This window comes from Protopterus annectens, chromosome 1.part0, assembly GCF_019279795.1.
Source record: "Protopterus annectens isolate FY-2018-M chromosome 1.part0, PAN1.0, whole genome shotgun sequence".
Lineage (NCBI taxonomy): Eukaryota > Metazoa > Chordata > Ceratodontiformes > Protopteridae > Protopterus > Protopterus annectens.
The window spans coordinates 1,493,566,126-1,493,590,117 of record NC_056725.1 but is presented as its reverse complement, the minus strand read 5'-3'; the positions used below and the strand labels follow the sequence as shown (position 1 = coordinate 1,493,590,117).

Here is a 23,992-nt window from a genome sequence, read left to right as displayed (position 1 = left end):
CAAATAAAATAACACTAAGCCCTACCTATGTCTAAGTTACAAAGGTTGTCATATATATGTATATATATATATATATATATATATATATTTTTTTTTTTGCTGGAGGGTGATTAGAACTCCTACCTATCTAGTCTTATACACCATAGCTCAGAGTACTTATAGCATGTGCCACAGCTTTTGTTGGATGTTAGACTGCCAGCCATCAGTCTTAAGGTGCCTGCCATGATCAGGCCTTGTAGAGGGGCAGTTTGGAAGCCAACAGCTAGTTACAGGGCCAGAAAATGCATAACCATTGCAGATGGATAGCCCATAGGGGCATGTCTGTTGTGTTGCAGAGGGACACACACACACACACACACACACACACACACACACACACACACACACACACACCAAGTTGGCTGGAGTAAAATTAGAACCCCTACCTATCTAGTCTTATACATTATAGCTCACAACATATATCACATGTGCCACAGGTTATACCTGTTGTACATGTGATTGCATGCACAGTACTTGTAGATTACACAAACTAGGCTTGAGTTGCACAGCATGTGTGGTCTGCAGAGTGATATTGCTTCTTACTGTTCTCTGCATCTACATCTAGTGTCCTAACAATGAGATAACTGCTTTTATCCTTGGTATTTGTGTATAGTTACCAGTATGGCTATATGTGGCTGATTGCAGTTAGACAGGCAAACCTGTATCCAGGGACATTGTCCCCTGTCCATGCAATCATTCACAACATTATACATTGCATCATCTATTCACCTGTGTCTGTCTACATGGTGACATCCAGCAGGCACAGGAGTCTGTAAGAATGTGGATTATGTACTGCTGCACCTTTAGTTTGGGTCCTTTGCGCAACTGTATGGATGTGCGAGTGCAGATTTACTCACCATTAATAGGGTATGTGGGACAATACATACATCCACACATATATCTGTTTATAATAGGGGTGTTTCTATAAATGTACCTTTGTGTGCATGATGTGTATGTGTTATGTAGATATATATGGAAAGTCTATATATCATTGTAATATATATATAGCTATATATATATATATATATATATATATATATATATATATATAATCAGTATATATCTATTTGACAGTACATAGTGATTGATATACTAATCATGTGAGACAGAGAGACAGGGACAGATCGATATGTGTATATATATATATATATATATATATATATATATATATATATATATATATATATATGCCTGTATGTACAGACATATTTACACTGCGCTATTTTTAACTTGATGATGAGGCAACACAATTGCGCTAATTTTAACTAAGTGTAGGAGCATGCCCAGTGGGACTGTCAGTACTTACAAAGTGACTCCAGGCCAGACCTGTCTGTACTCCAGTCCGGGATTTTATGTGTTGCAGACTTTGCCAGCTGCACCGTTTTCTGCAGTACTGCACTTCCTCAAATTGTCCATGGCATTTCCCTGCTGTCTGCTATACTTAAAATATGACTGAGGGTTATACTGTTATTCCACACACAGACAGTCTGCATACCGCTCAACTGTACAGATTTTCATTACATTCATTATATCAGATTACATTTTTTTGCTTCTTCTGCCCAAAGAACAACTATGTGGAAATATGTCTGTGCATACAAACAACTATGTATGTCTCCCCATATCCCCCTCACACATGATTACCCTAGCTTTCAGTCTGTGGCATATAGATATATATATATATATATATATATATATATATATATATATATATATATATACATACATACATATGTGTGTGTGTGTGTGTGTGTGTATGTATATTGTTTGTTTGTTTCTTTTGGCTTTTCCCGGTTAGGGGTCGCCACAGCAGAACTCTGGTCCACTAATGAATGGAAGTAGATTTTGACGTGCTGGCTTGCCGGGACTAATGCACAACCTTCAACGCCCACTCACATATGTCGCCACACAGAAGACGTTCTAACTGAGAATCGAACAGGCGACGTCTAACTGTGAGGCGAAAGCGTTGTATAAATATATATATTTATATATATATATATATATATATATATATATATATATATTTATATATATATATATATATATATATATATATATATATATAGATAGATAGATACATATATACATATAGCTAAATAATGTATGGACTGGCATAGACTCTCCACACATATCTACATAACAAATTTTCATAATGTACACACACAGCAAGAGTTAAGATGACATCCCTGGTATACACATACATATAAATAGATATACAGATGTGTGTGTGAGGATGTAAGAATGCCCCCACTTACACGCAGAATGCTGTACTGGAGTTATCTGCACCTACACATCACAGCAGTTGTCTGATGATAACAGACCAAGATCACAAAAGGACAGAATCTACACACCCACAGAACTCTGTTCCTGTGGAATGTCACCCTGTAGACAGACAATGGTGAGCAGGTGGTGTAATGTGCAATGGTTGTAATGCAGGCCTTGGACAGGCCATATTGTCTGTGGCCAATTGTCCACCTACCAAACTCCAACCAACTAGACATGGCCATAATGGGAAGTGCGCATACATAGCAGGGGTATTAACATGTATCCCAATCCTATGACACTAGAGACAATAACAGCAGCATGCTGGAGCACTCTGCAGGAATCACATGCTGTGTAATACAGGGCCACTTTGCATAGGCCACAAGTACTGTGGCTGCATCCACAAATGCAACAGATATAACCTGTGGTGCATGCAGTAAGTACTTCAAGCTGTAGTGTGTCAAATAGATAGGTAGGGGCCCTAATCTCACAACAGATAACTCTGTGTCTGTGTGTGTATACAGATATATCCACTGCAACAGTAAAGACATGCCCATCTGGCCGATGTCTGTGCAATGGTGATCCATTTTATGATCTACAATATTATGGGCAAGCCCCTGTGGGCAATCCCTGTGTAGTGGTTATGCATTTTATGGACCTAATACTAGCTGCTGGCCTATAAATACCCTCCCCTACAAGGTCTGCTGATGTCATCCCCCTTAAGAGTATTAGCTGACAGTCTAAATTCAGTTAAACTTCATGGCACATGCAATAAATACAGTGACCTGTAGAGTGCTCTAGTACATAGGTGGGGTTTCTACTCTCCAACTAGTCTGCTCTGTGTATGTGTGTTTGTGAGAGTGGTTACAGATATATTCCCTAGTATCACTACAGATGTCCCCATATGGGCTGTTTCTGTGCAATGGTTATGGATTTTGCAGCCCTGTGACAAGACCCAGTTCCTATATAGGCATCACTGATGTCTGCCAACATCTACGTGTCTATGGTCAGAAAACCCAGATGACAAATTTAAAGGGTAGCAGACCTCCTCAGAAAGTATGAGTGCATAATTATGCCGGTTGCCCCCATTGTTCCAAACACAACTTTCTGCAAATATGCACCTAGGGAAACACGCATAAATACTGTAATACTTTGTTGATGTCATATTTCTGCTGAGCTGCCATGCCATCCTGTGCCACTGTACTGCCATCATGTGTCTATAGAAAAAACACTCAAACCCCTAGAACAGACACATACACAGGTCCATGACTGATACACATGTCATTCTGTCACACTACCACCAGTCTTACATCATGCACCTAAAATAAACAAGGTTTGCTGTGTATTCATGACACATGCCAGTACACAGTACCTGTCATGCCCACAACACCTGCAATGACATAACAATTCTGCACTACACAACTACATTGAAAGTAATATAGTCACCTTGTGCACATGGTACATATTTGCATGTCCGTGCATCTATGGCACTGATGGCAGGGATGTAGCACATGAGGGTGTGCATGTACACAGTCAAGCCCAGTGCTAGCCCTACACATGTGTATGTTGGACAGCTTTAGATCACACATGGCAGAGTGTACAGTTCACCATCTCCAGCCACGAACATAGGAACTTGCTCTGTCAGGAGTGGTACTGGCACCACCACGCCCAAGGTTAGATGCAGTGCTAGTACCTGATGGTGACTGCTGTCTGCTGGGTCCATGTCTACCATGGGACCACCCAGGACCACATGCCCATAGCCTGCCAAGTTGTGGTGTGGACAGCATACTTCACTCTGTAGCTCTGGACATACTGCCACTATGAGTGGCATGAGTGTGCATGGATACGTGATCTCTCAGCAGATGGTGTTGCTGACCTACATCCATGTGCCTGATGCCCTACCCCAACCAGATGTTCCAGCACAATGTGTGGGCAAAGACAGGCACTGTCTCAGCCCACTGTCTGTCCTCTACATCAGTGAAACGATCCATGGCATCACCAATGTGGTGGAGGCAGTCACGCATGTCAGACTGTGCGGCATGCATAACCCTGAGCATCCATCTGGAGTTGTGTTCCGTATGTGCCTGTGCTTCCCTGATGGCCCAAAACATGCAGCGAGTGACCCGTGATGTGACACCTGTGACAGGAGGTGGATAGACAGCTGTCCCCTTCCAGCACCCTGTCAATCTGCCTGTGTGGGATCTCACCAGCTGTCTGGCTATGAACATTGTCTACACCCACTGATGCCAAAGTTGTCACACTGTCCTGTTGAATGTCAACATCATGTGACTGTCCAATATCTCTGCCTTCTTGGGACTAGGTATGTGTGGCCATACTGACTGTGTGTGGGGACAGTGGGGGCAGAAGAGGGATGTCAACATCTGGGACAGATTCAGCCCCCGACAGACCCTTTTCTGCCTCACTATGGCCACCATCATCATCATCATCAGAGCCTGATGGGACACTGACATCAGGTTGTGAGGTGGACAGACTCAAACCCCCCATTCACCTGTGAGCAGGAAGACAAAATCAGTAATTATTACCTGCACTATTATGTATGGTAATCCAAACATGCAAATACAGATGAGGAGCCACAACTGCATTACCAATCACACCAGTCATCACTGATCTCATGCACAACACACAAACACACATCATACACAGACAAGATAAGCCATTTCTAACATGCACTTCAGCTACATCCAGTGAATGTTGGCAGTACACTCCACCTCTGAGGTATGCAATATGACAGTGTATAGGTTCATAGGTTCATAGGTAGGTACTAGGCTATTGGCCCTAGGGCCTATATAAGCCTAGCCAAAAATGTACCCTGGCTTTCGCCACCCAAGAAAATTATTTTCCTGTGCCCCTGTATGTGATAGAACTACACATAATACCCAGTACACCTATCCTGAGAATGATATGCCTGTTAGTATCACTGCTACAGGCATGTACCATCTCCTTATAGTGAGTAAACAGGCATCCTGGAGTCATTACCTCCTGTATAGCAGGCTGCATACCTCTTCATGACTATAACTGCAAATGTGTTAGTATTTGTAGAAATACACAGCTGTGATTATCCATTTAATGCACTGTATTCAACTGCTCTGATATGGAACATACAACTGTTTCACTCTGGCTAAGCATAACAGTTGTGCCTTGGGCTAAATGGGAGTTTTTAATGTTCAGATGGAATATAAGCCATAAAACAATGGTATCACACTTACCAGGTACAGGACCACAGACTCCAGCCACACCTGACAAACCTATGGAAATATGAGGGAGAGGGATTGTCAACAATACCAGATGTTGCACTGTTAGATGGTAATATGTGCATATATATCCACATGTACAGTACCTAATGTGATACTGCCTACATTGCTGATATTATGAGTATGTGTGCACAACTGTCTATTAAAACAACCTCCCCCAATGCAGATAGACCTGACATCCATGTACTGGTATGCGGAGCCTGCCACAATAACTGATACAGTATTACACTCTGATGTGGATGCTGGGGCACTCACCTCCAGGATATATAGGGAGATGGATGCCTGGGAGTTGGTGGTTGATTCTAGGTTTTCCAGGACTTCATCTTTGTCTGTTAGTGGTTGTTCTGTTGCAGGCCCTCCACCAGTGGCACCACAATCCCTGGTCACAGCAACTGCCCTTTGACGTGTGGCATTGACCATATCCTTAGCCCTTTGTCGGACTTGCTCATAGGTCCTATCCTGATGTTCACTTTGCTTAACCACTCTGGCAAGGTCACACCACAGTGCTAAACACTGGTTACAATGTTGTTGACCCATTGACAGCAGAATGTGATGATGCAGTCTGAGGCCATTCAGGATAGCAGCATTATCAGCAGCTATGAATGGGGGATGCCTCCTGAGATGCATTGTTCCTGAAAGACAACAAGAGGGGAACACATTACAGGTCCAGATACATGGACATCCACTATGTACAGACCCTGCATAACCAACACTATCCACTACTCCCTCACACGTCATAACCCACAGTGTATCAAAGCACTCCATGTGTGGCTATCACCTGGATAGTAGCAATACTTTATATGCCCCTGTGTGCCATGACAGATTCTGATGTATGTCTCTAAATTTATCATTGCAGTCTACTGTGGTGTGTCCCCTATGGGCAAGCTCTCAGTAATATGTCATACAGCCAGTATCAAATAATGGTTTGATATTACAACAACTATATGGGGACAGTACAGCAACAGCAGTGTGCCACAACAACAGACAGACATGCAAACCTGCTGTAGTATATGTTCCCCTGCACAGATTCTTGCAGGCTATGAATGTGTGCCTCATGAATTTGTTCCTTTTGGCATAAACATGTGGATTTCTGAGAAACGGTTGGCCACTCATTGATGGTTTTTGATGGACAACACATATGCTACAGTAATATATGTTAGTGTAGTCATACTTTTACATTGTATGGCCAATATGTTTCCCCTGTTACTGTGGTTGGACCTGTGCCCCCCTATTACTTATGGCTATGACCGAGTCCCTGCTGTAGGGGATTGACAGGTATGTTAGCAATAGCTCTCAACCAAAGAGGGATGATGTCAACAAAACAGTTACCTAGCCAGCTTACATCAGGGACAGTCAGGGACAACTGTGGAATGCCAGCACTCTTTATGTGTGGCATAGACAGACTGAGAGGTTGTGAATGACAGTACATTGTTTTATGTTAGAGAAGTGTACACCCTTATGTAGTATCACTATGTCTAACACAGATTTCACTAACTTTCCTGCAACAGCATACCATTGTAGGAGAGAGTAACGGGGCAGAGCTGGGATTTGACTCAATGCAGGTACAGTTGTAAAGCATGCCTGCAGCTGTTGGACAGCAGAGTATTACCAACATATCAATACCATAGATGTATGACAGGCTTACTGTTGTAATACCTGTTCCCCATACCTCCATCCTACCATCTGCATCCCATTACATGGGGACATCTATTACAAACCTGGTAGAGTGCAGTACTCCTTTTTTGAAGTGTTCCTCAGAAAATATCTTGTAAACCATTGTCTGTGTGAGCAAAACAACATACAGACCTGTTCCCAATAGGCAGTAGATTGCCTTTTGTAGGTACTGCTCAGTAAAAGGTAATTGCCTGTGCACCAGTCTGTGCCTCAAACTTGCTAATTGCATCCAAAACAGTTGGGTTAGACTTTCATTAGCCAATAACATGGCACCACAGTGAAATATTTAAGACCTTAATGTAGGCCTTGGGTCCTTTCTTAGACTTTGAGATGGATATTAGTGAGATATGGAGACTACAGAATCACAGAGGTTAGGTGCAAATACTGTCCACTGTTGAGATTTCTGAGTTATGTCCACAGTTTTGCATGATATGTTTGTCCATTGTCCCATGACATGGTGATTATCTGGCAGTTCAGTGTTAAACGTCGGTTGAGGTCAGTAAGGAGAGGGATACATGTGAATGTGAGACATCATGCCCATCAGACTGTGCATGTTGATGCAGTAGCTGTTATTCTGTCAGCTTACTAGCTTTGTAGGGGCAAACTGTGAAACACATCCCTGTCAGTGGACCTTTGTCCCCCACCCTTTATGTATGGTTGTGTCAAAATCCCTAGTTCTATGGGGTTATGAGGTATGGTAGGTCTGTAGCAGCTAGCTTAACATATAGCTGCAGATGTTCCAGGCTGCAGCTGCTGCTGCAGCCTAGGGCACATAAGGGGGGAATGTGAACTCTTTGGAGGACAGCAAGGTGTAAGTGTAAATGAGGCAGCAGTGTCCACTGTGTCATCACAGCAGAGCCAGGGTAGGGGTACCCAATACAGTCCAGTCACTGCATGTGCAGAAAGTACATCTGTTATGTAACAGTGCCAATCACAGAGTAGTAGGCAGCATATAGTTTGGCTATAGAAATATGTGCAGTGTGTCCCTACCTACAGGCCTTTGACTTGCAAACATGGGTAGCAGTTAATGTAGTAGCAGCAACCTGTGTGATTTAAAATTGCATGACTCAGTCATTAGTTGCTGTATTCATAAGAATGTAATTGATGTGCAACACACTGGATTTGAACCCAGGACTGTGGGTGGCAAAATATACTACAGGCAGGGCATTAAACAGACTGAGCTACTGAGTCAGTGCTGCAGCAGTTCTATTTGCAAGATATATGTGCATACATACAGTCTGTGACACATGTTTGCATCCATCATTATGTGCATGGCTTTCAAAGGCAGTTGTTGTGCAGCAGGGTCCCAGATGTACACATGTACTTTGCCATTGCTGCCTTAGCAGGTGTGTTTAAAGATATTGCTGATAAAAGGGAACAATTACCTGCTACCTTACCTGTCAACCTCATAGAGCAAGAAAGCTGGACAAAGCCATAAATAAAAATAAAAGTGGGACAGAGACTCAAAAATAGGGACAGTCTTTACATATTGCTCTTACAAATGTGGAATGTTGATAAAATAACAGGTGTTGCGTTAGCATGTGTTTTCTGAAGGGTATGAAGTGTGAAACTCAAATGTCTGCCATGATGTTCTAACCTCAGTCTTTGATGACTTGCCAGTACTTTGCCAGAAAAATACAATGTTATGAAACCTGGCCAAAAATAAGGGTAAAAAATCTGGACATTCTGCAGCAATCTGCACAGTTGGCAGGTCTGACATATGTCTATTATTATTTATTTGGCTGTGTACTGGTGTAGTGTTTGCATCACAGTCCCAGGTACATACCCATTTTTCCATTATATGCACTTGCAGTCTGCCAGTGGCAATAAGTAAATTTTGCAGGAAACAGCTGTTTTAATTCAGAGCTAAGTGGCTTAGTGGGCTAATGCACTATGCTGTAGTTGATAGAGGCCTGGGTTTGATACAGGGGAGGGGTGATTATTTTGCTGATCTGCCTAACATTGTGAGAAACACTTAAGACCATTAAGGCACTTTTAAGCACCGTTAAGTGGGTTTGCACAGGTTTGTGCAACTCGCCACTGAGCTTTGCATAAATCCATGCTATAAATTATAAAAGAAAAGAAAAAGGGGGTGGTATGGCAGTGGTGAAATGGGGGCAAGCAGAGGGAAAAACATAATGAAAGGCAGGTAAGTTTGTGCAGGAATGGCGTAAGAAAGTGCCATAGCTTTCCATTTGCTGTACATTAATAGCTGTGCTGGTTTTACAAAATTTAAATAATTTGAAACCTCACACTCAAGAGAGAGGAGTGAGGACAAATGTGTTAATTAATTTCATAATTAGTTTTGTCCAGTGGACATCTGTGCAAAATGGAGAGCTATCTATGGGATTTTTTTTTTTTTTTATGGGACAGGCGCCCACCTTTTTTTTTTTTTTTTTTTTTTTTAAGGAGAGAGTGGAATGTGGAGGGAGGGATGTAGGTACATGTGGGGAGGTAAGTTGAGTAGGGGATGTTGCATTTACAGACAGAAAAGACAGACAAGACAGCTGGCAGGGGCAGTGTGACACATGAGGGGGTAAACACATTGGAGGGTGTTGTGGAATCTAAGATGCATGTGTCTCCAGATGGCAGCAGTGTGACTAAGATTCCCAACCATGAGCAGTCAACACTGCTCCTTCACTGCCCCGAAGGTGGCAGTGCTGGAGGCTGGGCCCAAGGGCCACCAAGCCCCACCAGGTTGTCCAGTCTGCCCTCAATCCGGCACAGGCAACATTCATAAATCTTATGAGCAATCCTGTGCACCATGGCCGGTAACTGATCATGGATAGGATAGTAATATATAGCATTAATAAAAGACATGACCCAAAATAAAGTTTATGGAACAACATATGTTAATAGTAAGGGTCTATATCATAACTGTGAAAGCCTGTTTCAGCGAATACGTAAATGTTGACACATATTGCGTAAACCACAAATACACCGAATGCCCTAAATCGCGAAATTCAAAATCTCAAACTGGCATAGCTGGCTAAACCCACAGCTTGCTATATACTACCCACCCAAACAAAATAAATAAACCATATACATACACTAACCAAAACCCTACTTCTAACCCTACACTAAACATTACATACATTACTATCTATTCACTTACCTTAACCCGCACCCTAACCCTAAGATCCGTAATTATTGCACACTTACCTTAATGAGCTACACCCAAACAAAATAAATATTCCACACACATGCACTTAACAAAACCCTACTTCTAATCCTACACTAAACTTTACATACATTACTATCTATGCACTTACCTTAACCTGCACCCTAACCTTAAAAAAAAAAAACATAAAATAAAATTTAAATACATTGCTATCATGCACTTAGACAGTGCAGGGGGTGTGTTACTCATCTGCGGACACAGTTAGTCACACACTACCTTCACTAATTCAATAATCCTGTTCCATGGCTCTCCCTGAGCAACATGCCATCATTAATATGCATGGTGAGCTACCGAGACACATTAACTTCTGTGTATGCTCTACACTATGGCTATATGGAATTTATTAAATCTGGGGGCCTGTTTTATTTGATCTTTTGTTTCTTCACAAAACCAGTAGCACTGCAAACATCTATACTAGGGACTTAAATGTGCACCAAAACATTAACAAAACTCACTGGAGAGATCAGTTCTAACTCAGTGTATTGCCAGCCTATGGAATATTTTTTGTCAGGAATCATGTTGAATATAACAAGAATCTGATTATACAAACTCAGTAATGAAGTTATTTTAAATAGAGAAGATAAATTTAAACCAAGTTTGGGGTATGCATTTTTAGCAGAGAAAGTTGTTCCACATAATACTGTAAGTTTCAGCAAATATTTTAGTACTGCATCTACAATTTTGCCATTCAAGGATTGTTGAATGCAGTAAATTGAATATTTTAAAAATAGATTTTGACATGGTCCAGTCTGTTGTTAATCAAACATGTTTTATCACCAAAGGAAGAAGAAGTAACAATACATTAATTCTGAAAATTACATATTATACAATACCTCCCGTAGAACGTGCACGCTGATTGGCCAGCCCAACCAGCGTGCCCGTTGTAAATCCCTCAATATACTAACGGAAAAAGGTCCGGTCGCCCGGACTTTTTCCGTTAGTATAAAACACTGTCTCGCTATGTTAAAAGAGTTTAACATAGTGATACAGGTTTAAAAAAAAACAACGGAGATCTCCGTTGCTTTTTTTAAAGCTGTCTCGCTATGTTAAACTCCTTTAACATAGCGACACAGTGTGTAAAAAGCAACGGAGATTTTTTAAAGCTGTCTCGCTATATTAAATGGGTTTAACATAGTGAGACAGCTTTAAAATAAGCAACGGAGATATCCGTTGCTTATTTTAAAGCTGTCTCGCTATGTTAAACCCATTTAACATAGCGAGACAGTAAAAAAAAAGCAACGGAGATCTTGCGTTCTCTGTTGCTTTTGCCCACAGTTCTGATGTACTGTGCAGGCGCGCAGTACATCAGAACTACCGCAGAATACCAGACAGCTGCGGAAGGGCAGTAAAGAGGCATTATACAATGCCATTATTTAAGAAAAATAATTATTTCTTTTCTTAAATAATGTCATTGTATAATAGCAATAACCCACTTCTGGATGTGGGTAATGCTGGATTTACCCACGGTTGGCTTTGTTTGGTCCCTTGGGCTTCACCCTTGGGACCAAACCACGCCAACCGTGGGTAAATCCAGCATTACCCACACCCAGGCGTGGGTTATTGCTATAATAGTATATGGGAATGACAAATGCATTGCTCTAAGTGGAATATACCATTGTATTTCTACTGAAGTGGTTTACCTGCCTGCTTGCTAAACCTGTCTCACATTTTATGTTGGTAAACATATTCAATGTCTTGATTAAAGAGTGTATAAACATTGCAGTGCTATATTGAAGGGCATATAAAGGGAATGCTTTATTTAAACATTAACTGCTACCATCTGTTTTTTTTTTTTTCTGTGCTTTTTCTTTCTTTCTCTTTTCCAGTGGAGATGTTAATAAATTGAGTTAACATTAACTTAAGATGAGATACTTGGGAAACATTACTAGAGCTGAAAGAAGCCAATATGCAAATGAGGTTAATTGCTAGCAGTATCCCTGGTATTAATGATTTTGTTTTCATTAAACGCTGATTTAAGTTAAATACAGCAGAATTATGGTGATAAAAATTTAACACAAAGAAGTTTTTTTGTTATTTTTATATTTACATTCTGTTATTAGAGCTGCTCATTTGTCTTATACAAGGGTATAATTCTGTTTGGAAGTTTTTGCATCATGTTGCTTTTAACTGTTTTATTTAAATGGACTCAGAGAATAATGCATTTTATTCTTAAGAAATCATTCATTGATTTATGTTGAATGCATTTAACCAAATAAATATTTTTGGCTCAGAATTTCATATGCAGTGGTGTCACTTTTATAGTTCTATAGTCATAGTTCTTTTTTTTCTGTCACTGAATGTTTTCTTTCAACTGAGGTTTAAGTGTTTTAGCTTTGCTTTGGACTTTTATAATGATGTTTTCTTTATGATTATTATTATTATTTTGCATTAAGCAAATAATAATGTCCTCCAGGGTTTGTGTTATTGTGGCAATAATGGCCTTCCAGGGGTGTTCTGAGGGTGTGGTATTTTCTTCTTATGAACTAGTGAATATATAACATTTTTGTAGTTTATAACACAAAACATGGCTGATCTGATAAATTGCCTGTTACATTCAAGAGTTATGCAGAGGAAGAATGCACATTAAGATCTGAGGCAAATACCAAAAACTAATAATGTTAAGATACTATCAATGGGATTCACATTGTATTTTTTCATAGAACAAGACAGTTTACTTCCTTCTGGATGGCAGTAGTAGGGAGAGTTCTGCTGCCTTTTTGCTCCAAGATGAATAACACATCACAGTGAAAAGCAAATGAGCATTTGTCTATGTCAAGTTTAGTCCTATTATGCATTCTTATTACATCAGGAAATGCAGCTCTGGGACCAACTGTATTTCAAAAAATTATACCCTGTTGTAGCAGTCCCCTGTGGACTCATTTGCCTCCCCGATCCTTGTGGCCTAATTAGCTGTTGTCATTCACTATATGGTTCGAGGGCAACCATTTGTCAAAATATCTGTTGCCAGATTTCCCTCTGAGTAACTCTATGTGGTCATCCTTTCTCAAATTGGCTGGCATATGCATACAAGGACATTAATTTATGTACATTTGCAATGATGACATAGATTGATAAATAAATACATTATAAGTATGGTGTAAATTAAATGCAGCATATTAACAGAGCTGGGTACACCATATTAAAATGATTCATTACAAAATCACTTTCAGTATATGGTTCGATGGAAGACATACTGTTCTATAAAATGAGCATCAGCAATCGCATTAAAGATGGAGATGTCCCTGGTCAGTGGAGCATGTGTACTGAGTAATGGGAGGTGTTAGCATGGTGGCTGCCCTTTGGTAGCAGTCTTTTATTTTAGTAACTAGGTGGAGAAGGGTGTCCCCCTTGACAATCAGCAGCATATAATACAGGTCTCCCTGTACAATGAGTATTACACTGCAAACATGTTTAGATGGGATGTGGAAATTGCTGGCGAATGAAAATGTCCAGGTATGTTACAGATATGGATGGGTCAGGGCAATGATCATTCAACTGGTCTGGCCCTCTAGCAGACCAAATATATCAAATTTGAATACCTCTGTGTAAACAGGTACTCTAGTTGAAGACTAACATAGCTCACAATTTGTACCTTTTGCCTTTTCTAGTCCTAAGAGAATATAAGGAACCCATCTTCTGTAGATGAACAGTTCTGCACCATTATCACCCCTACCTTCCTCTGTCTTTGCTTCTTGCACCTTGAGTCCTCTTAAAATGTCTCCTTTCTGATCTGTGGGCTTCCCTATCTGTCCCTTTGACAACCTCATTTACCTTGTATCCTAGTCCATCACACCTGCCACAATCTCAGGCTTTCTTTAAGGAAACTCCATAATGAAATCTGCATTTGTTTTTGTGTATTTCTAACATAAATTCACTATTTGACATACATGTGTTTGTACACTGGGGTGCCTTTGTAGTTCCATTTTAAATATTTATTTTGATCTTGATTTTTGAGTTGCTCAGGATTTTTCACTCTTGTAATGGTGACATTTTTTACTCATGTGTCCACTGAAAGAGGTCCATAGCTCAATGCAATATACATGGAAATTTCCTAAAATAGATTTTTAAGAATATATTAGTGTATTATTCTATTTATTTGTAAAGCAGTATGGAAAACTAAACAAAAGGAAAAACAGAGAAGTAAACTGTCATTAGGCTTAAGATATAGACTTTCATGAGACAGCTGTATTTATACGTATTTATTAATATATTTCTGTTTGTTAAATCAGTTAGAGCATTGGTCCCCTTGGACTTTTTTAACACTAGGGACTCAAGAAGTGTATAATCATATAGCACAATTTAAGTCAGATAGATAATAAATAGTATCAAAACAATAAAAATGAACATAAAATGTGTGAAATAGTGTTTCTAGTATGTACAATGTAATGCAGGTGTAACAATATTGTAATGTGAATAGTATTTCACATTATGCTAAGTATTTATTCAAGAAATGCAACATATATCAACGTCAGACAACCTGGACATTAGGAAATCCACACAGTATGTTGCACACCCCTTTTTGGTAGTTAGCTCGTATACCTGGAAAAAAGAGAAGTACAAAAATAAAGATCTTTTATGGAATAAAAGAATGACTCATGCTTTTTGCAAGTTCAGAGCAAATCGGGGTTTGTTTTTCAATTGTATAATCATTTAGATGGAATTCTGAAACCAGAATGTGAAAAAGGCAATGTGGTGGTTCTTACCATGTATGCACAGAGGCTTAGATACAAAAACAATAATTAGAAGTGTAAGAGGGTGAAGACATTATCATCAGGAGTACAGGAAGCTCTGCTATCGCAGTGAACAGCTGCTGGAAAGTTACTGTCTTTCAATAACTATTCATGTACTCAAGTCTCAGAACTATTTCTTTTCAAAGTCCAAGAAGTGACACTAGTAGATCCACTAAGCTCATACACAGAGAATAAGCATCTTTTAACCATGGCAAGTATACTGGATTATGTCTTATAGTATTTCAGGAATACAGTTAAAATAAGAAGTTATGTACTCACCATAGCATTCCAGCTGTGTTGTCCATTTTCATTCTTCCTCAACTTTTGGGTTTGGATCAGATCCTCAGATCTGACTCCACCATTATTTATGCTCATGGCCACCAAAACTCTTGAGCTCCTCCCTTACCCATAATGCACTAATCCCTAACATATCTCAGATTTTGCAAAAACAAATCACATCTTGGTCTAGAATCATATGCAGGATCCAATGTAGGTAAAGTAGATGAGGCCAAAGGAAGGGGAACTAAGTCTGTTGAGGCCAGTAAGGTGGAATGAGGACGACTTTGCTATTCAACTGGGCAGCTTTCTGCAGAAATTTTGGAATTAGGGGAGTAGGTGGGTAAGCATAAAGGAGACCAGGGGATCAATCGTGGAGTAGAGCATCCCTCGGTAATCCATGATCAGAGCAAAGAAGCTGCTGCATTTGTTGTTTATTGGAGAGGCAAAAAGATTACAAGAAGGCTGGCCCCACTGATGGAAAATCATTTCTGTCACTTTCAAGTTGAAAAAACAGTTGTGAGGTAGTAGATCAGACCTGCTCAATTTGTCTGCTATCACATTGGACTTCCCCAGAATGTGCAATGCTAACAGAAAGTGGATGGAAGAGATCACCCGTTGCCATACTCTAAGGGCTTCTCAACACATGGGATAACATCTGGCTTCTCCTTGTTTGTTTATGTACCAGACTACTGACATGTTTTCAGTCTGAATCACAATTTTTCCGAAAGGGAGAGAGTCTTAAAAGGCCTACAATGCTAAGAGCACCAATCCATCTCCAGAACATTGATATGCATATTAACCTCTTCTGGGGACCAAGTGCCTTGGACTGTCTTCCCTAGGAAGCCCCCCCCCCCACCCAATCTGTGAAGTGTCCATGGTCACTACAGCCTTTGGTTAAAGGAAAATAAAAGGGCAACTTTGAAGAATTTGATCTGATTGAAAGCACCAGCAAAGGTATCTCTTGCATACCTGACTGGTTCTTAGTTGGGCTGACATGCAGTGATAAAGAATTGACCATTGTGTTGCTAACATCCATTGAAGAATTCTCATATGAAGTCTTGCTAGAGGAACTTAAATTATGATCACTTACATTGACCTCAAAACTTGAAGGATCAAATGGGCTGAAATTGTGGTACTGTAAATTAGTTTCCTGACCTGGAATTTGATAGTCTGCACTTCTGAGAGACGAAGAGAAGCTGCCAATAAAACTGTGTTAAAAAACACTCCTATGATTTCCAAAGTTTGCGATAGTTATAACTGTGACTTGATGTAGTTTACGGTTATCCCCAGAAGGGAACAAGCCAGTAGTGCCTGATCTCTTGCTTTTATTAGTAGATGCCTTGTCAGGGCAGTAATGAGCCAGTCGACTATGTATGGAAACACTCAAAATCCCTGCAGTCTCAAGTGAACTGCCATCACTGCCATGCATTTGATGAACACCTTGGGGGCTGTGCTGAGGCCAAAAGGGAGTGCTCCAAACTGGAAGTGACTGGATCCCAGCCAGAAGCATAAATGTCTTCTGAATTGTGTGTTCATTTTTATATGATAGTATGCATCCTGAAGGTCTATTAAGCACATTCAGTCATCCTTGTGTAGAAAAGTCATAATGGACTGAACCATGACCATCCAAAACTTTGTGTGTTGGACTGCTTTGTTCAATGTGCTGAGATCCAGAATTGATCTCCAGTCCCTTGTTTCTTTGGCACTAAAAGAATCTTGAGTAAGTTCTGTATTCTATCGGGTCTGGTGGGACCTCTTGGATGACTCTTTGTTCTCACAGCTTTTGTATCTTTAGTGCTGCTGTTTTCCTCTAATTCGGTGGAACATTGCAAATTTTGGGTACAGGAGGAGGTGGTAGGGAAAAGGGAATTATATAACCTCTAGAAATAATACTTCACACCAGTGTGTCTTTTGTTATGTCTAGCCAAGCTCTCTGGTGCAGGGATAAACAACCCCTGACTGCCTTTAGAGGTGGATAATCGGGCCTACTGTCAGGAGCACTGATAGGTTCTATAGGATAAGGAATCTCTAGACACTTGGTTCTGTGGGCCTCCTCTGCTGCGTAGACATCACCATCTATTAGAGGTCCCCCCACCACTGGGGGAAATATCTCTACGTGGATTTTGGAAAGGACCAAGGAACCTCTTGAACTACATTTTTTGACCCCCTCATTGATTTCTAGAGAAGGATCTTTAAGAAGTTGAAAACTAAACATCCACTGTTGTGAAGGTTTTTCCATCTTTTTCACACCTGAAGAGTATGTTTTTAACTTTAGGGCCAAACAACAAACTGACTTCAAAAGGAACATTGGCAAACGAGAAATTGAAGGGCTCTGCAAAAGCATGCAAGTGCATCCAAACATGTCTCCTAATGGAAATGCCTGAACACACTGCCCTTGAGGCACCTTCAGCTGCATGTGAGATAAGCCTCATGGTCAAATTAGAAATTGCCTGTAGGATAGCCAACTGAGAAGCTGCAGAAGTTTGAGATGCAACAGTATCAGTTCTCAAAAGGAATTTTGACAGTTCCTTTATCAAATACCTTTGTAGCCTTGTAAAGTGTGCCAAGTAATTCAGTGACCTAGGGGCAAAAGTCACTGAAACATAGACATATTTCCCAAATCTGTCCAATGCTCTAAAATCCCTGTTAGGGTGATGAACAGAGGAACTTTCCTTGATATGTTCCTTGTTTGTGGCCACTGCCATGACCATAGCATCTTCTGTGACTCCTTTGCCCCAGTATTCCCTACTTACTGGTGGTGCCAGAATCCAATCTGGTCCTTTGGGGATTGGCTCAACTGAGTCAGGTTCCTTCTACTCTGACTTAGGGATCAAATTAATGAGCTCATCAGTGGGAGGAGTAGCCCAGGAGGTAGATGGGCCAGCTACAAAGGCTTCAAGTAATACTGACTCCTCTGGAGAAGGGTTATTAGAGTACAAACCACCCTTCTCCTTAAGGATATCAAGAATGTCTCCAAATAAGATGTCTTCAGGTTGTGATCTTGGGGACTCCACTCCTTCATCAAAATCAGTATCATTGGTGACCTTTTTCCTGAGGGGAGTCCAAGTGTCTCCTCTTGCACTTCATCTTCCTACCGACTTCCTCAGGGGGATGTTCTGGTGAAGTATTGGAAGAGATTTAAAGCCCTGCTGGGTAGCCTGGAAACTTTGAGCTGGCTGTCCTTGTGGCATTGAATAATGTGGATCAAGGCACATAGACATCTGGGATCCACTGGCAAGATCCAAGGGTTTACAATCCATCCATCCTGCCATAGCAGGGAACACTCTCTTCCCTACCTCAAAGGCAGATCACACCGGGGAGATGGAAGTCAATGGAGCCAAGAGACCAGGTTTCTGGCCCATTAGTTCCCTCTGCCCTGAAGACAACCTACCCAAGGAAGAAGTTGGAGACGAGCTGTCCAGTGCTGAGGCTCTAGGGGGAAGAAACAGCTCTGTAAACCTCGGAGTTAACTCCAGTGCGTCAGACCCAACAGGGATGCTTCAGCTCTGAGAGTCATGTGGCTTCAAGAACATCAGAGCTGGTGCAATCAGAGAGAGCTTCAGATCTGCAGATAGGGATATCTTTATATTAGAAAGAGATAGATGTGGAAAACTTGGATCCAGGGACTCACTGGCTTCCTGACCCAAAGTGATAGGAGCCCGAAGAGTTTTCATCTCTATTTGTGCAGAGAGGAATCTTTTCATCATTCTGTTCACATCATTTTGGTCAAACTCCTAGAAGAATGAGAGGATAGTAAGGAAAAAAGCTTAGAGTGCCTTTGTTCCAGAAAAAGGAAAGGCACTCTTGAAGGAATCTGATCAAGACGAGGTAAATATCTTGTCCTGGGTAGTAGCCTCAGATCTGAAGTGCTTGAATTCAAGAGAGGTCTTGTTAGATCTGATGGCAGTCAGATTGCAGCAGCCTTCAGATCTATCTTGTTTTTTTTTAGGTGGTTCCAAAGAAGATGTATTCGATGATCCAGGAGGCTTTGGAGACTTACTAGAAGGCTTCTTTGATTTTGGTTAAGGGGACTGAGCCCCAGCAATAGCTTCTGAGAAGGATGTTGGAAGTAAACACTTCAAAATGAGTTTATTTTTTCTGTCTGCTATCGCATGCAGATTAAAATTCTGACAAATAGAACACTCAACCTGAAGGTGGTCTGGACCCAAACAATAGACATGTAGAGTGTGGGCATTGGACAAGGGCGATTTGTGCCTGCACTTTTGGCATTTTTTAAATCTGAAAGGACCTATTTCAGGCATCCTGCTCACAAGAAGATAAAAGTATAATAGCAGAAAAGTGTTTTTTTTTTTTTGTCTATAAAGAGTAAAAGGAGAAAAAGATACCAGCGATGGTACAAAGAAATACACAAGAGGTGTACAGGAAATAAAGGAAACAAACAACAGTACCAACTATAGTAAAAAGGAGCTACACTAAGTGTAAAGAGAAGGGAGGACAACTAAAAATACATTTTTAAAGATAACTAGAAAGACACTTATCGTATAAAGCAATGTTGCTTGGGAGCTCAAGATGACTATGTGTATTCATGAAAGCTGCAAACGAGATCTGAGTTATGTTAGGGGTTGGTGCATCATGGGTAAGGGAGCAGCTCAAGAGTTTTTTGGTGGCCACAAGTTAAAGGAATGGCCAAGCCAGATCCGAGGATGAGATCCAAACATATCTGTTGAGGATAGAATGAAAACTGATAACATCAGATCAGTTGGTACAATATACACGTTAATATAGCTTCATCTTAATCTTAGAAATATCACATTTACATTGTTTCAGAAATGTTAAAAATCTAAATATCCTTATTTTTTCAATTTCTTTTACCAGCTTCAGCGACTGACCAGTTCGATTTTATAGGATTGTCAGCAATGCGTGTCATTGTCTAACTGGAAGAGTATATGGGATACGAAGAGGTATGTAAGTGTTAAATTAAATGTATTTTTCTTATCAGATAATGTACCCCACAGAAAAAAAGATTTATTTTCCTGTAAGAGCTACTTGTCTTTCCTTTAGTTTCTGGCAAACTTCTGTTCTCATAGAAGGACACTTAGGTACACTATTAAAATTACCAGCTGAATGATGCATATCTTCTCAATTTACTTTGTAATAATATCCCCTATTTTCTGTACAAGTAAGTACATAAAAGCATAAAACTTTTATGTTGCTGAACAGTGTAATGACAAGGGAATGTCTAAAGAGGACAATGATTGGTGTAAATGTATCTGCATCTTTCTGGATGCTGAAATGTTAAACTTTTTCCTAATTCACAACTGGGATGGGATAAAGGGAAGATGAGACTAATGCTGCTAGAAACGATACTCTAATGTCAGGTAGCATTGCTGAATTTCTTTCTCAAGAAGATAATATTGCTAAAATGATGTGATGAAGCACTTTAGAACAGGTAGACAGGTTGCAACAAGAATGATTTAGCTTTCCAGTGTAGTGTTACCTCATCATAAAAACAGATCCACAGAGAATCTGATATAAATGCATGCACGTGCAAAATCTTTTAGCTGTAGTGGTGAAGTAAAAATGACACATATCAGAGAAATGAAAGAAAAAAAGTAAAAAAAAATGCTGCCTTCTGCTGACAGGATAATTAACTCTGCACTCACAATATGTTTATTTTGTTTAGCAAGTAAATTATCTTCTTTCTTATTCATTTAACCACAACCACAGTGTATGCATTCTACTATACCTCATCAAAGCCGAGATGATTTATGAAAGCCATGCTTCTAGCTGGGAAATAGTATCTATAAATGCTGACTGTTGCAAAATAGTCTTGGATCTGAAAAACAGACTGCAGAACTGAAATTCAATTAATCTTGACAATAATGCTTGTTTAATCTTCAGCATACCTAAAACAGCTTCACAAAGTATTGCTGAAAAAAATATACAAACAAAAATCAGAACAGGAAAGATTCATTCCCAGTTTTCATTTAGTTACTCCACAATGCACAACACAAATATAATATTACCTGATCAGCAGTTTGGATGCTACAGGAGACCAGAACTATGTAAAAATATGAAATCCTGAGTCATGATTCATTTTACAATTGTACTTAGTTGAATAGTTTAGTTTTATGACCATTAAATTTCATGGTAATGATAACTGGAAAATGATTTCACTGTAGATATGTAATTTCCTCTATAATGGTACAAGGCATTGGAATAATTTCATTCAAGATCTGCAAAAAACAAATGCGTTCCATTTATGGGACTGGTCTTCCTTCTTGTTACAAGCAATATTGTCTTTTGTCAGGATTAAGTAGAGATATGTAAACACCCATTACTTTCACTCTTGCAGCAGTGAAGCACTAATTTCTGCTTCTGGGAAGGACAGAAAAAGATTCAGAAATGTACTCCACACACCAAAGCTAGAGTATGTGGAAGCCATGCGGTCCATTGAATTTATTGCGTGTTATTCATTTAACAATTGTATCATTTCCGTATAATATTCAGGTGCAGAAAGAATACGTTGACTGAATGGCTGTGATTATGCATTAACCCAGAAAAAAAGAATACATTGCAGTTAAGAACACTAGTATGTGTTCTAAGGCATATTTAGATGTTTCCATGTAAGAAGGGAAAGTGCTTTTATGCTTAACCTTTGGTAGTGTTACAAATGTAAATCTGTGCTGAAAATAATATGTAAACAAGTTCATGTAATGATTTTATTAATAAGTAAACTAAACAGGTAAAATCAAGAACAGAAAATATGTGTACATGCATCACTGGTTGCATCAGGTAATCTGTTTTATAAATGCACAAGAAATTACTTTAACTTATATTCTAGAAGCAGTGAAGGCCGACTAGCAAGTAGCTAGTTTGTCATAATGGATAAACAGGCACTCATAAGTAGCATTTTATTTTTCTGTCCAAGCTAAGAATTGGCATAAAAATTGCAGCCTAGTAAATAATGTGATATAGTGTGCATGCTATGTACTCTGGACAAGCAGTAACTGTAAGATCATACCCATACTTATTATGTACACCATTGTCTTGGCAATCAGTACATAATGCAGCCTGGAACTTTTAGGGGTACTAGTAAATCTCAACAAAACTGCCAACACATCGTTGCAAGTTCTATGTCGTCTTCAGTGTCCCCTTCAGAGCATATTGATTGCTTAAATCATTTCAGTAAGTTAACCATCAAACTTAGCACCATTTTATGGGAGATTTTACTTATCCCTATATCATCCAGCAGATGTGTGCTTGTGCCAATAAAAATGCTTAGTGATTCTTTCTCATTGTGACCACCAAGTTGCTAGTTCAAGTTGTCCCCGAGCACACCAGTGATGTTAACCTCCATGACCCTGTCCTTGCAAACTGCCCCCTCTCCTGTTCCACACCACTTGTCTCTTTCTGTCTAATAAAATGTGAGCACCTAGTAGTTGCCCTCACCCTCACTGCAAGCCTCATGAGCCATGAAAGCTCATAGTATTTTGGAATTATATTAAAGACAGCTTATTACTATTTACAGATGTCCCTAATAAGCACAAAGGGCATATTTGCTAAACAAACCCATTCAAAAAGCTCCCCTAGCATCAGCAGGTTGATCAGAGATTTACCCCTTTATAAATAGCTATATAAAAGAGACCTTTCCTATTTCCTGTAAAAGAAATTTAAGCATAAGCCAGTATGGAAGAATATGCACAGAAAGTAAAAGAAAAAACAAAGTACTCTTTCTAAAATAATGTCTTTCCTGCACTCTAAAAGCAACTTAAAATCAGTAAGAAAGAGTGTCACATGTAGAATTGGAGAGTGTAAAGCCAGTTATAAACTTAAAATCACTTCAAGTACTAAGGGTGACCACAAAGCTTTCTTCATGTGTATTAGTAAATTGAGAAGTAGAATTTAGTTCTGTTCCAAAGTTATCTTCAGTGTTTCATCTCATTCAGACTCAGGATGCGTAGCTAATCTCCTTGTGAATAAATTTAATTCTAATTTCACACGACACACACACACATCTCTCTCACAATTTCCCTTATGCTTGCATCACATTATCTATAATTCTTTATCGTTCTGAATCCTCATAACTCAGACTATTTACAATGTCATACAGAATGCTCAGTAACTGATAATGTGTAATATACCATCCATCACCAAAGAAAAAGTTGTGGTATACAATCTATTAAAAAAGATTTCTAAGTTTTACTCAAATGCATTGTATAATAACAACAAATCCCACTGAAGTATATATCATAGTATATTTTACTTACGTTAGTGTGCAAAATATATTACAGTACAAACACCACTGAGATTCATTGTTTAAGTATATCCCTGATCGCATAGTAGAAGAGCTCTCAACTGTCCCTATTTTGGGGAGCATTCTTATTTTTAGGCCTGATTTACTCATGCACAGTCCCTATTTTTGGAGGCATGCCCTTATTTTCACATTTGATTTACCTCTTTACACAGTTTTCTGGATCCTCCTCATCAAATGTAATTTTTGAAGCTGTCTGGTACACAGAAAATTACCCTACATGACCAACATACTAGTGGCAACAATACCTTAAAAAAAGTGGATACACATCTTACATCCCCCT

At 39.7% G+C, this 23,992-nt stretch overlaps 1 protein-coding gene across 3 annotated transcripts in view; it reads left to right on the top strand.

The window, feature by feature from the left end:
• Positions 1 to 23,992, top strand: part of LOC122798656 (leucine-rich repeat and fibronectin type III domain-containing protein 1-like protein) — a 4,504,452-nt gene that overhangs the window by 2,199,545 nt on the left and 2,280,915 nt on the right. For all 3 annotated transcript variants that reach the window (XM_044067745.1, XM_044067758.1, XM_044067750.1), the window contains exon 4: positions 20,271 to 20,356. The gene's annotated coding sequence lies outside the window, so the exon portion shown is untranslated. The remainder of the gene's footprint in view (positions 1 to 20,270; positions 20,357 to 23,992) is intronic.